The 13,902-nt window shown below is 52.0% G+C and overlaps 1 non-coding gene and 1 pseudogene across 1 annotated transcript; both read left to right on the plus strand.

Moving 5' to 3' along the window:
- The first annotated feature begins 10,122 nt into the window (after window positions 1–10,122).
- On the plus strand, window positions 10,123–10,287 carry LOC140397410 (U2 spliceosomal RNA; annotated as a pseudogene).
- A 785-nt stretch (window positions 10,288–11,072) lies between these two features.
- Window positions 11,073–11,263, plus strand: LOC140397856 (U2 spliceosomal RNA). The gene has a single exon (XR_011937281.1). It is a non-coding gene; the product is annotated as a U2 spliceosomal RNA (small nuclear RNA).
- The last annotated feature ends 2,639 nt before the right edge of the window (window positions 11,264–13,902 follow it).

A 13,902-nucleotide genomic window follows, 5' to 3' on the forward strand; every position in this document is an offset into this window, starting at 1 on the left:
GCCCTCCAATTAGAAAAGCACCCCTCCATTGCTACCCTCTGCCCTCTATGGCCTAGCCAGTTCTGTATCCACCTTGCCAGTTCACCCCTGATCCCGTGTGACTTCACCTTTTGTACTAGTCTACCATGAGGGACCTTGTCAAAGGCCTTACTGAAGTCCATATAGACAACATCTACTGCCCTACCTGCATCAATCATCTTAGTGACCTCCTCGAAAAACTCGATCAAGTTAGTGAGACACGACCTCCCCTTCACAAAACCGTGCTGCCTCTCACTAATACGTCCATTTGCTTCCAAATGGGAGTAGATCCTGTCTCGAAGAATTCTCTCCAGTAATTTCCCTACCACTGAAGTAAGGCTCACCGGCCTGTAGTTCCCGGGATTATCCCTGCCACCCTTCTTAAACAGAGGAACAACATTGGCTATTGGATTTCGGCGGCAGCGGTGCGCAGGGGCCTTCTTGGAGGTGAGTAGTGAGTTTAAAAGCACTTACCTTTACAGGAGCAGCCCTTTGGATTTCGGCGGCAGCGGTGCGCAGGGGCCTTCTGGGAGGTGAGTAGTTAGTTTAAAAGCTCTTACCTTTACAGGAGCAGCCCATTGGATTTCGGCGGCAGCGGTGCGCAGGGGCCTTCTTGGAGGTGAGTAGTGGGTTTGGGGGCGCTTGCCTTTGCAGGGGCAGCCCTTTGGATTTCGGCGGCAGCGGTGCGCGGGGGCCTTCTGGGAGGTGAGTAGTTAGTTTAAAAGCTCTTACCTTTACAGGAGCAGCCCATTGGATTTCGGCGGCAGCGGTGCGCAGGGGCCTTCTTGGAGGTGAGTAGTGAGTTTGGGGGCACTTACCTTTGCAGGAGCGGCCCTTTGGATTTCGGCGGCGGCGGTGCGCAGGGGCCTTCTGGGAGGTGAGTGGTTGGTTTAAAAGCTCTTACCTTTACAGGAGCGGCCCTTTGGATTTCGGCGGCAGCGGTGCGCAGGGGCCTTCTGGGAGGTGAGTAGTTAGTTTAAAGGCTCTTACCTTTACAGGAGCAGCCCATTGGATTTCGGCGGCAGCGGTGCGCAGGGGCCTTCTTGGAGGTGAGTAGTGAGTTTAAAGGCACTTACCTTTGCAGGAGCAGCCCTTTGGATTTCGGCGGCAGCGGTGCGCAGGGGCCTTCTGGGAGGTGAGTAGTTAGTTTAAAAGCTCTTACCTTTACAGGAGCAGCCCATTGGATTTCGGCGGCAGCGGTGCGCAGGGGCCTTCTTGGAGGTGAGTAGTGAGTTTAAAAGCACTTACCTTTACAGGAGCAGCCCTTTGGATTTCGGCGGCAGCGGTGCGCAGGGGCCTTCTGGGAGGTGAGTAGTTAGTTTAAAAGCTCTTACCTTTACAGGAGCAGCCCATTGGATTTCGGCGGCAGCGGTGCGCAGGGGCCTTCTTGGAGGTGAGTAGTGAGTTTAAAAGCACTTACCTTTACAGGAGCAGCCCTTTGGATTTCGGCGGCAGCGGTGCGCAGGGGCCTTCTGGGAGGTGAGTAGTTAGTTTAAAAGCTCTTACCTTTACAGGAGCAGCCCATTGGATTTCGGCGGCAGCGGTGCGCAGGGGCCTTCTTGGAGGTGAGTAGTGAGTTTAAAAGCACTTACCTTTACAGGAGCAGCCCTTTGGATTTCGGCGGCAGCGGTGCGCAGGGGCCTTCTGGGAGGTGAGTAGTTAGTTTAAAAGCTCTTACCTTTACAGGAGCAGCCCTTTGGATTTCGGCGGCAGCGGTGCGCAGGGGCCTTCTGGGAGGTGAGTAGTTAGTTTAAAAGCTCTTACCTTTACAGGAGCAGCCCATTGGATTTCGGCGGCAGCGGTGCGCAGGGGCCTTCTTGGAGGTGAGTAGTGAGTTTAAAAGCACTTACCTTTACAGGAGCAGCCCTTTGGATTTCGGCGGCAGCGGTGCGCAGGGGCCTTCTGGGAGGTGAGTAGTTAGTTTAAAAGCTCTTACCTTTACAGGAGCAGCCCATTGGATTTCGGCGGCAGCGGTGCGCAGGGGCCTTCTTGGAGGTGAGTAGTGAGTTTAAAAGCACTTACCTTTACAGGAGCAGCCCTTTGGATTTCGGCGGCAGCGGTGCGCAGGGGCCTTCTGGGAGGTGAGTAGTTAGTTTAAAAGCTCTTACCTTTACAGGAGCAGCCCATTGGATTTCGGCGGCAGCGGTGCGCAGGGGCCTTCTTGGAGGTGAGTAGTGAGTTTAAAAGCACTTACCTTTACAGGAGCAGCCCTTTGGATTTCGGCGGCAGCGGTGCGCAGGGGCCTTCTGGGAGGTGAGTAGTTAGTTTAAAAGCTCTTACCTTTACAGGAGCAGCCCATTGGATTTCGGCGGCAGCGGTGCGCAGGGGCCTTCTTGGAGGTGAGTAGTGAGTTTAAAAGCACTTACCTTTACAGGAGCAGCCCTTTGGATTTCGGCGGCAGCGGTGCGCAGGGGCCTTCTGGGAGGTGAGTAGTTAGTTTAAAAGCTCTTACCTTTACAGGAGCAGCCCTTTGGATTTCGGCGGCAGCGGTGCGCAGGGGCCTTCTGGGAGGTGAGTAGTTAGTTTAAAAGCTCTTACCTTTACAGGAGCAGCCCATTGGATTTCGGCGGCAGCGGTGCGCAGGGGCCTTCTTGGAGGTGAGTAGTGAGTTTAAAAGCACTTACCTTTACAGGAGCAGCCCTTTGGATTTCGGCGGCAGCGGTGCGCAGGGGCCTTCTGGGAGGTGAGTAGTTAGTTTAAAAGCTCTTACCTTTACAGGAGCAGCCCATTGGATTTCGGCGGCAGCGGTGCGCAGGGGCCTTCTTGGAGGTGAGTAGTGAGTTTAAAAGCACTTACCTTTACAGGAGCAGCCCTTTGGATTTCGGCGGCAGCGGTGCGCAGGGGCCTTCTGGGAGGTGAGTAGTTAGTTTAAAAGCTCTTACCTTTACAGGAGCAGCCCATTGGATTTCGGCGGCAGCGGTGCGCAGGGGCCTTCTTGGAGGTGAGTAGTGAGTTTAAAAGCACTTACCTTTACAGGAGCAGCCCTTTGGATTTCGGCGGCAGCGGTGCGCAGGGGCCTTCTGGGAGGTGAGTAGTTAGTTTAAAAGCTCTTACCTTTACAGGAGCAGCCCATTGGATTTCGGCGGCAGCGGTGCGCAGGGGCCTTCTTGGAGGTGAGTAGTGAGTTTAAAAGCACTTACCTTTACAGGAGCAGCCCTTTGGATTTCGGCGGGAACCGGAAGTTCGACCTCTGGCAAGTTTCCCCCCCCCCCCCCCCAATAAATTCTGGTGGAGAGGAAACCCGAGACACTACACGTGTAGTGTCTCCCACCCACCCTCCTCCTCTAACCTAATAATAAGACCCATTGGTGGAAGGTAAGTGCCATATTATATTATATATTATTAGCATTGTGCAGGCCAAGGATTGGAGGTGGAGGAGCAGTCTCTGTCAGCGAGAGAACCTGAGAACATCTCAGAAGGTAAGCAAGTGATTTTTACTTTTATACCTTTTTTCAAATTGTGTGTGTCGGGGGGGACACAGAAAAGCTGTGACCTGAGTGGCTGGTTGGGATTCTAACCTAAATTTTTTTGGCTATTTGGGAACTAATTAAACATAATAACTTAATTATAATTTAGAGGATATCTAAGCCAGAGATCGGAGGATATTATAGTTAGCTATCGCATTTCTATTAGAAATCTAGTGCTAGGAAACAGATAGTTGACAGTAACTTTGTAATTTAAAAAAAAAAAAAAGTATTTATAAAAAAAAAGACAAATTTTAATTTTAATTAATTGACGCAATGTCAGTTAGAGGGGTGCTGTGCTCTGACTGTGAGATGTGGCAGGTCCGGGAGGCTTCCAGCGTCCTGGATGGCTTCATCTGCAGAAAGTGCACCCAACTGCAGCTCCTCACAGACCGCATGGTTCGGTTGGAGCAGCAATTGGATGCACTTAGGAGCATGCAGGTGGCGGAAAGCGTCATAGATCGCAGTTATGTAAGTGTGGTCACACCCAAGGTGCAGGCAGAGAAATGGGTGACCACCAGAAAGGGCAGGCAGTCAGTGCAGGAATCCCCTGTGGTTGTCCCCCTCTCGAACAGGTATACCCCTTTGGATACTGTCGGGGGGGATAGCCTATCAGGGGAAAACAGCAGCAGCCAGAGCAGTGGCACCACGGCTGGCTCTGATGTTCAGAAGGGAGGGTCAAAGCGCAGAAGAGTAATAGTTATAGGGGACTCTATAGTCAGGGGAACAGATAGGCGCTTCTGTGGACGTGAAAGAGACTCCAGGATGGTATGTTGCCTCCCTGGTGCCAGGGTCCAGGATGTCTCCGAACGGGTAGAGGGAATCCTGAAGGGGGAGGGCAAACAGGTAGAGGTCGTTGTACATATTGGTACTAACGACATAGGCAGGAAGAGGCATGAGGTCCTGCAGCAGGAGTTCAGGGAGCTAGGCAGAAAGTTAAAAGACAGGACCTCGAGGGTTGTAATCTCGGGATTACTCCCTGTGCCACGTGCCAGTGAGGCTAGAAATAGGAAGATAGAGCAGACAAACACGTGGCTAAACAGCTGGTGTAGGAGGGAGGGTTTCGGTTATCTGGACCACTGGGAGCTCTTCCGGGGCAGGTGTGACCTGTATAAGATGGACGGGTTGCATCTAAACCGGAGAGGCATAAATATCCTGGCCGCGAGATTTGCTAGTGTCACACGGGAGGGTTTAAACTAGTATGGCAGGGGGGTGGGCACGGGAGCAATAGGTCAGAAGGTGAGAGCGTTGAGGGAGAACTAGGGAATATGGACAGTGTGGCTCTGAGGCAGAGCAGACGGGGAGAAGTTGCTGAACACAGCGGGTCTGGTGGCCTGAAGTGCATATGTTTTAATGCAAGGAGCATTACGGGTAAGGCAGATGAACTTAGAGCTTGGATTAGTACTTGGAACTATGATGTTGTTGCCATTACAGAGACCTGGTTGAGGGAAGGGCAGGATTGGCAGCTAAACGTTCCAGGATTTAGATGTTTCAGGCGGGATAGAGGGGGATGTAAAAGGGGAGGCGGAGTTGCGCTACTTGTTCAGGAGAGTATCACAGCTATACAGCGAGAGGACACCTCAGAGGGCAGTGAGGCTATATGGGTAGAGATCAGGAATAAGAAGGGTGCAGTCACAATGTTGGGGGTATACTACAGGCCTCCCAACAGCCAGCGGGAGATAGAGGAGCAGATAGGTAGACAGATTTTGGAAAAGAGTAAAAACAACAGGGTTGTGGTGATGGGAGACTTCAACTTCCCCAATATTGACTGGGACTCACTTAGTGCCAGGGGCTTAGACGGGGCAGAGTTTGTAAGGAGCATCCAGGAGGGCTTCTTAAAACAATATGTAAACAGTCCAACTAGGGAAGGGGCGGTACTGGACCTGGTATTGGGGAATGAGCCCGGCCAGGTGGTAGATGTTTCAGTAGGGGAGCATTTCGGTAACAGTGACCACAATTCAGTAAGTTTTAAAGTACTGGTGGACAAGGATAAGAGTGGTCCGAGGATGAATGTGCTAAATTGGGGGAAGGCTAATTATAACAATATTAGGCGGGACCTGAAGAACATAGATTGGGGGCGGATGTTTGAGGGCAAATCAACATCTGACATGTGGGAGGCTTTCAAGTGTCAGTTGAAAGGAATACAGGACAGGCATGTTCCTGTGAGGAAGAAAGATAAATACGGCAATTTTCGGGAACCTTGGATGACGAATGATATTGTAGGCCTCGTCAAAAAGAAAAAGGAGGCATTTGTCAGGGCTAAAAGGCTGGGAACAGACGAAGCCTGTGTGGCATATAAGGAAAGTAGGAAGGAACTTAAGCAAGGAGTCAGGAGGGCTAGAAGGGGTCATGAAAAGTCATTGGCAAATAGGGTTAAGGAAAATCCCAAGGCTTTTTACACTTACATAAAAAGCAAGAGGGTAGTCAGGGAAAGGGTTGGCCCACTGAAGGATAGGCAAGGGAATCTATGTGTGGAGCCAGAGGAAATGGGCGAGGTACTAAATGAATACTTTGCATCAGTATTCACCAAAGAGAAGGAATTGGTAGATGTTGAGTCTGGAGAAGGGGGTGTAGATAGCCTGGGTCACATTGTGATCCAAAAAGACGAGGTGTTGGGTGTCTTAAAAAATATTAAGGTAGATAAGTCCCCAGGGCCGGATGGGATCTACCCCAGAATACTGAAGGAGGCTGGAGAGGAAATTGCTGAGGCCTTGGGGTTGCAGGCCCAGGTGAAGACCGGCCTGCAACCCCAACACCTACTGACTGCCATGACGAACGCCAGGGCTACATCACCCCCCAATGCATCTGCATCAAAATCACGGGGCCAGTACGGACCAGAACAGCTTTCTCAGCCCTGCAACTGTGCTAAAGTTTGCGAGCACCACCGGCATGCTGGGGAACATCGAACAGCTGGAACAGCCAACTGTATAGACTCTGGACTCTTGAGACTGGTAAATCTATCTTTTTTATAATGGGTTTAAAAATTGCATCCATAAATGTGCGAAGCATCAAAGATACTTCGCGGTGTGTAGCCACACTCAACAATTTGGCAAATGTAAAAGCTGACCTACTGTTCCTGCAGGAGTGCGGAATTCCGCACCTCAGCAACTACAGGCGCTGGTCGAGCTGGTGGTCCCACGGGCCATCCATCTGGTCAGGAGGAAACGACTGCCGCTCCTCCGGCCTGGGTATTCTGCTGCGGGGAGGCAACTTCACCATCTCCGACGTTAAGGAGGTGGTGGGCGGGCGCCTCCTCGTAGCCGACGTGAAATACAAAAAACACCCCTCTCAGACTTATTAATGTGTACGCCCCGGCCGTAAAAAGTGAGCGGCTGGCAGTTCTTCAGCAACTCCCACTGCTGTTGGCCACCTCCAAGCCGGTCATCCTGGGTGGTGACTTCAACTGCATCATCGATGCGGCTGGACGATCCAGCAAAGCCGACAGCAAACTAGACGCTACGTCCAGACTCCTGATGGAAACGGTAAAAGACGCCAAGCTGCTCGACGTCTGCAGCAACCCTGCAGACGGCGCGCAGCGTAGATACACATGGTCACGGCCAGACGGGTCCGTCCGCTCCAGGATAGACTTCTTTTTTGTGTCCCGAGCTTTCACGGTCAGGTCCACCGACGTAACGCCGGTGTTCTTCTCTGACCACTGCCTCCTACTGGCCGACTGCCACCTGCAGGAAGACCAGGGGGTAGGCAGGGGGACGTGGAAGCTAAATGTAAAACTGCTGACCCCTGAGAACATCGAGGAACTCAGGAGGGATTACAAAGGTTGGAGAACCGTGAAACCCCTCTTTGAGGCCCCACATCTCTGGTGGGAAGCAATCAAGGGGAATATCAAGAGGTTTTCCATCCTCAAGGGCGTTCAAAAGGTGAGAGAGAGACGAGGGGTCATGTCCAGGCTCCAGAAAAGTATGCAAAATTTGCTCCAGCTGCAGTCGATGGGGGTGGATGTCAAGGAGGATCTCCAAGAGGTGAAGAGCCAGCAAGCCTCGCTCTACACCTCGGAGGCCTCCAAGGTTATCTTCCGTTCCAGAGTCCGCTCCGTGGAGCAGGACGAAAAGTGCTCACGCTTCTTCTTCCAAAAGGTGCAGAGAGAGACCTCTGTGATCAGCAGCCTGAAGGAAGAAGATGGCTCTGAAAAGTCATCGCAGTCTGACATCCTGAGGATCAGCCAATCCTTTTATGCCGGACTGTATGACCTGAAGCCAACAGATAGCACTGTTTCCCAGACCTTCCTGTCGACTATCACGGAGGTCATAGGCGACAGCGAGCTGGAAAACCTGGACAAACCACTAACTCTGGACGAGCTGACAAAGGCCGCCAAGTCCTTCGAGACGAGTAAAACTCCCTGAAGCGACGGTTACCGGTTGAGTTGTATTCGGCTCTGTGGGACTGGATGGGCCCAGACCTGCTGGAAGTGTACGAGAGTATGCTTCTGGAAGGCAGCATGTCAGAGTCCACGAGGAAAGGCATCATCACCCTCATCTACAAACAGAAGGGGGAAAGGGAAGAAATTCGAAATTGGCGACCTTTTTCACTGTTGAATGTGGACTACAAAATTCTAGCAAAGGTCATCGCCAATCGGGTCAGGTCTGCTCTGGAGTCGGTGATCCACCCTGACCAGACCTGTGCTGTACCCGGCAGGAAGATCTCTGATAGCCTCGCGCTACTCAGGGATACGATCGCCTACGTGCAGGACAGGGGGGTGGACACTTGCCTCATCAGCCTTGACCAGGAGAAGGCTTTTGACAGAATATCGCACACCTACATGATGGATGTGCTCTCCAAAATGGGGTTTGGGGAGGGAATTCGCAATTGGATCAAACTGCTCTACACAAACATCTATAGCGCAGTCTCAATCAATGGGTGGGAATCAGAAAAGTTCCAGATCAGATCTGGAGTCAGGCAGGGCTGCCCTCTCTCCTCTGCCCTTTTTGTGTGCTGCATAGAACCTTTTGCCGAGTCCATCAGGAGGGATCCGGTTATAAGAGGAGTGACGATCCCAGGCAGTGGAGGCATGCAAGTCAAGGCCTCCCTGTACATGGACGACGTTGCCGTCTTCTGCTCGGATTCTGCGTCTGTACGCAGGCTCTTGACCACCTGCGACCAGTTTGAACTGGCCTCTGGAGCCAAGGTAAACCGGGGCAAGAGCGAGGCCATGTTCTTTGGGAACTGGGCCGACCGGTCCTTTGTCCCCTTCACTGTCAGGTCAGATTACCTGAAGGTGCTGGGGATATGGTTCGGAGCTGCTGGGGCGTGCACCAAAAACTGGGAGGAGCGCATAGGAAAGGTAAGACAGAAACTGGGCTGGTGGGAGCAACGCTCCCTCTCCATTGCGGGCAAAACCCTGGTCATCAGGTGTGAGGTACTCTCGGTGCTACTGTACGTGGCGCAGGTCTGACCCATAACCCGACCCTACGCCACAGCAGTCACCCGGGCCATCTTCAAATTTATCTGGCGATCCAAAATGGACCGTGTCCGAAGGGACACCATGTACAAACCTCTGGAGAAGGGAGGGCGGAACGTACCCAAACCCTCCCTCATCCTGTTGGCCACCTTTGTGTCCAGCTGCATCAAGCTGTGCGTGGACCCCCAGTATGCAAACACCAAGTGTCACTACATACTGAGGTTCTACCTGTCCCCGGTGTTGCGAAGGATGGGCCTGGCCTCATTGCCGCGGAACGCTCCAAGTAGTTGGACCGTACCGTACCACCTGTCCTTTGTGGAAAAGTTTTTGAAGGAAAACACCTTTGACCACAAGGAAATGAAGTAGTGGTCAGCACGTAATGTCCTCGAGGCCCTCAGGGAAAAGGAGACCGTGGAGGACGTTGGATGGTTCCCTGAGCAGACTGCCAGAGTCATCTGGCAGAACGCCTCATCACCAGAACTTTCAAACAAGCACCAAGACCTAGCTTGGCTGGTGGTGAGAAGGGCCCTCCCTGTCAGATTCTTCATGCACACCCGAAGGCTCTGCACCAATGCACGCTGCCCTCGGAGTGGCTGTGGGGGAAATGAGACGGTCACACACCTCCTTGTGGAATGTGCCTTTGCAAAGAAGGTCTGGAGAGAGATGCAGTGGTATTTGTCAAGGTTTATCCCAAACAGATCTGTGACACAGGACTCTGTGCTCTACGGACTGTTTCCAGGGACACACACCGAGACAAATGTCAACTGCTGCTGGAAGGTCATCAACTCGGTAAAAGACGCTCTTTGGTCTGCCCGAAACTTGCTGATCTTCCAGTGCAAAGAATTGTCCTCGACCGAGTGTTGCAGACTGGCACATTCCAAGGTCCAGGACTACGTGCTGAGGGACGCACTCAAGCTTGGGGCAGCTGCCGCCAAGGCGCAATGGGGAAAGACCACTGTGTAAGGTCTTACCAGCAAATGTACACCGAGGGGCGCGTAACAGTGTAAAGCCCCTCGGTCTGGGCAACCAACACTCCAATGTACAAAAAAAACTGGCACTGTAAATATTTAAGAAGGAATTGTAATGTAAAGAGTGATATGTGTATGACAATATCAAAATTGAATGAAAGAAAGTCAAGGCAACATGTAACCCTGCCGGAAATGTACAGTCAAGACAATTTGAAATGTTTCTGTAATGCTCATGATAAATTTTTATGAATAAAGTATATTTTTTTGAAAAAAAAAAAAAAAAAAATCTGTTCTTATGTCCTCAATCTGGGGACCGAATATTAAATTGATTTTTAGGACTCGGAGATGGTTCAGGGGCTTGCTCCTTCCGCTCCACGCATCAACCTGGTCTTGCAGTGCTTCCAGGAATGGTGCCCTCTCCCCGCTTTGGGGCGCAAAATGTATAAAAGCAGAAAATGCCGCAAAACCTGGCTTCCCCTTTTCTCTCTTGTCCAGTTGACTCATCCTGACCAATTTAAGGCCTTTCAGGCTCCAAAGCATTGCTAGCTTTTCTGCTGGCTGGAGCTTCGTGCACGAATGTTGCGAGCCGATGGACTCGCGGACTTGCGGCAGCCAGGCTCCGTTTTCAGCTGATATGCCACACAGATTTCCTGTTGCTTTTTACAGGCCACTCACCTTCACACTCGGATGCCGACTTGCCTTCTCCTCACTTCAGTTACCACATCCCTTCATCCTGCACAACGGGGAAGTGTGGCGACAGACTGAACGGCATTCTCTTTGGATGTAGGTATACCTTCACGGCGTCTCTTTTCGTTCTCCTGACTCCACGACCAACACGCTAGGGTGGAGCTCAGGGAGACTAGACATTGCCCCCTGTTGGATACCGCCAGTACTTGCTGCTTGCACGGATTGTCCTTTGTTCGGCAAAGGTGGAGATTTCTTTGACTCTCTCCGTTGGGTGTCACTGGCCTTCACAGCGTCTCCATTTCATCTGGTGACGACAGGTGACGGCTTGCCAGACGATGTCTTCCTGTTGTGTTTCACTGGTTCTGCATGCTCAGACTCCACCGTGCTCGGCCAAGCTGGATGTCTCTTGACCAACAGTGAGCGTAGACTAAAAGTTCCAAAGCACAGTCGAGCACAGCAAGGTGCACCTGAATGTCGGTGGACGAGGAGGACAAGAGCCATTGCCGGACAATATGGGCTATCGCTTCTCGGCCTTTTGGCTCAGATCAAGTGTAGTATCTGTTCTTATCAGTTTAATATCTGATATGTCCTCAATCTGGGGACCGAATATTAAATTGATTTTTAGGACTCGGAGATGGTTCAGGGGCTTGCTCCTTCCGCTCCACGCATCAACCTGGTCTTGCAGTGCTTCCAGGAATGGTGCCCTCTCCCCGCTTTGAGGCGCAAAATGTATAAAAGCAGAAAATGCCGTAAAACCTGACTTCCCCTTTTCTCTCTTGTCCAGTTGTCTCATCCTGACCAATTTAAGGCCTTTCAGGCTCCAAAGCATTGCTAGCTTTTCTGCTGGCGGGAGCTTCGTGCACGAATGTTGCGAGCCGATGGACTCGCGGAGTTGCGGCAGCCAGGCTCCGTTTTCAGCTGATATGCCACACAGATTTCCTGCTGCTTTTTACAGGCCACTCACCTTCACACTCGGATGCCGACTTGCCTTCTCCTCACTTCAGTTACCACATCTCTTCATCCTGCACAACGGGGAAGTGTGGCGACAGACTGAACGGCATCCTCTTTGGATGTAGGTATACCTTCACAGCGTCTCTTTTCGTTCTCCTGACTCCACGACCAACACGCTAGGGTGGAGCCCAGGGAGACTAGACATTGCCCCCTGTTGGATACCGCCAGTACTTGCTGCTTGCACGGATTGTCCTTTGTTCGGCAAAGGTTTAGATTTCTTCGACTCCCTCCGTTGGGTGTCACTGGCCTTCACAGCGTCTCCATTTCATCTGGTGACGACAGGTGACGGCTTGCCAGACGATGTCTTCCTGTTGTGTTTTACTGGTTCTGCATGCTCAGACTCCACCGTGCTCGGCCAAGCTGGATGTCTCTTGACCAACAGTGAGCGTAGACTAAAAGTTCCAAAGCACAGTCGAGCGCAGCAAGGTGCACCTGAATGTCGGTGGACGAGGAGGACAAGAGCCATTGCCGGAAAATATGGGCGATCGTTTCTCGGCATTTTGGCTAAGATCAAGTGTAGTCTCATTTGATCGAGAGAAGCTGAGGATTTCCATGTCGATCGTGGATTGGACAACTCGGAGGGATTGAAGTCGGCAAAGAGGAAACGTTTGGAGCATGGCTGCTATTGGTGGATCTACATGCTGGCCTAAACCTCGGGTTTAGGCCTAATGCCGATACAGTTTCACACCCAACGTACGAGCTATGGATGCAGCTGCATCCCGACCACCAGGCTGGGGAGTACGAAACACTGTCCGAGTCGCAGTAAAGAAAACGGAGCGAGAGTCACCTTTGGACCGGAAACACTTCGTGAAGAGGGTGCTGCTCGAGTGTTGTGGGTTTCAAGCAACAGAGATCTTCTGCTTGCAAAACTTCCCCAAGAATGGTTTCTTTGATGTCACCTTCAAGAGCGTCGCAGCGTGCATCAAATTCTTGAACGTCTTCAAGGAAAAAGGTAACCAGAGTCCCCTGTCGATCCTGACTGCGGAGCCTCTGTTTACGCTACCGGCACAGCGAAATCGGGTTGTTCCACTGCACACGTACAACCCCCACATCCCTGTGTATGATGGGCTCACGTTCCTCGCCAGGTACGCTCAGCTGAAAAGTGACAGCGTGCAAGTGAAAGACCCCTTCGGCATCTGGACAAGTGAGCACCAGGTCAAGGTGACCCTAAGAATGGACAGCAACGGAGCCATTCTGCATCCCCCCTCCAATTTCGCTATTGGAGTAAATCGTGGCTACCTCTACTACGTGGGACAGCCACGAGTATGCCACACCTGTGGCAAAACGGGGCATGTTGCCGCAAACTGCAGTGTGACCTTCTGCAAGAACTGCAGGCAGGAGGGACACATGACTAAGGACTGCAAGGAAGACAAGTGCTGCAACCTGTGTGGGGAGGCCTGCCATCTTTACAGGGCCTGCCCGAAAAACGGGGCGACATATGCACAGATCATCAGCAGCGGAGTCAAAAAGGCGACCAGAGAGGAGGAGCATACACCCTCCACCGAAAAAGACACCACGGTTCAGAATGAGGAAAAGAAACAGAAGGGCCCCCAGCAAAATGAGGAGGCCCCAGCACCTCCTGACAACCCGATCCCAGCCCCATCTGATGAGGAACACTCAATGGAAGAGGAAGAGGATGGGACAAAGAATAAAGAGCCCTGGGAAACCGTGAACAGGGACAAACGAAAGAGAAAACAAAAAAACAAACTGAAGAACCCCCTGAAGCGTAGTGGCAAAAAGCGACACCTCTCAGCCGGCGCACTTAGTGCCGATACCTCATCCGATGAGGGAAAACAGGACAAGAATCGGCCTCAGATAAAGAGGCAAAGCACCAACGTGGAACGGAAGGCACAGACCCCCCAGACCACCGACCGGGAAGAAAACAAGGTCACAGACCAACCCCCGATAGCAACGAGCAGCAACAACCCAGGTGAAGACCGGCCTGCAACCCCAACACCTACTGAGTGCCACGACGAACCCCAGGGCTACACCACCCCCCCCCCCCAATGCATCTGGATCAAAATCACGGGGCCAGTACGGACCAGAACAGTTTTCTCAGCCCTGCAACTGTGCTAAAGTTTGCGAGCACCACCGGCATGCTGGGGAACATTCAACAGCTGGAACAGCCAACTGTATAGACTCTGGACTCTTGAGACTGGTAAATCTATCTTTTTATAATGGGTTTAAAAATTGCATCCATAAATGTGCGAAGCATCAAAGATACTTCGCGGTGTGTAGCCACACTCAACTATTTGGCAAATGTAAAAGCTGACCTACTGTTCCTGCAGGAGTGCGGAATTCCGCACCTCAGCAACTACAGGCGCTGGTCGAGCTGGTG

The sequence above is a fragment of the Scyliorhinus torazame genome, chromosome 20 (genome assembly GCF_047496885.1).
Source record: "Scyliorhinus torazame isolate Kashiwa2021f chromosome 20, sScyTor2.1, whole genome shotgun sequence".
Classification (NCBI taxonomy): Eukaryota; Metazoa; Chordata; class Chondrichthyes; order Carcharhiniformes; family Scyliorhinidae; genus Scyliorhinus; species Scyliorhinus torazame.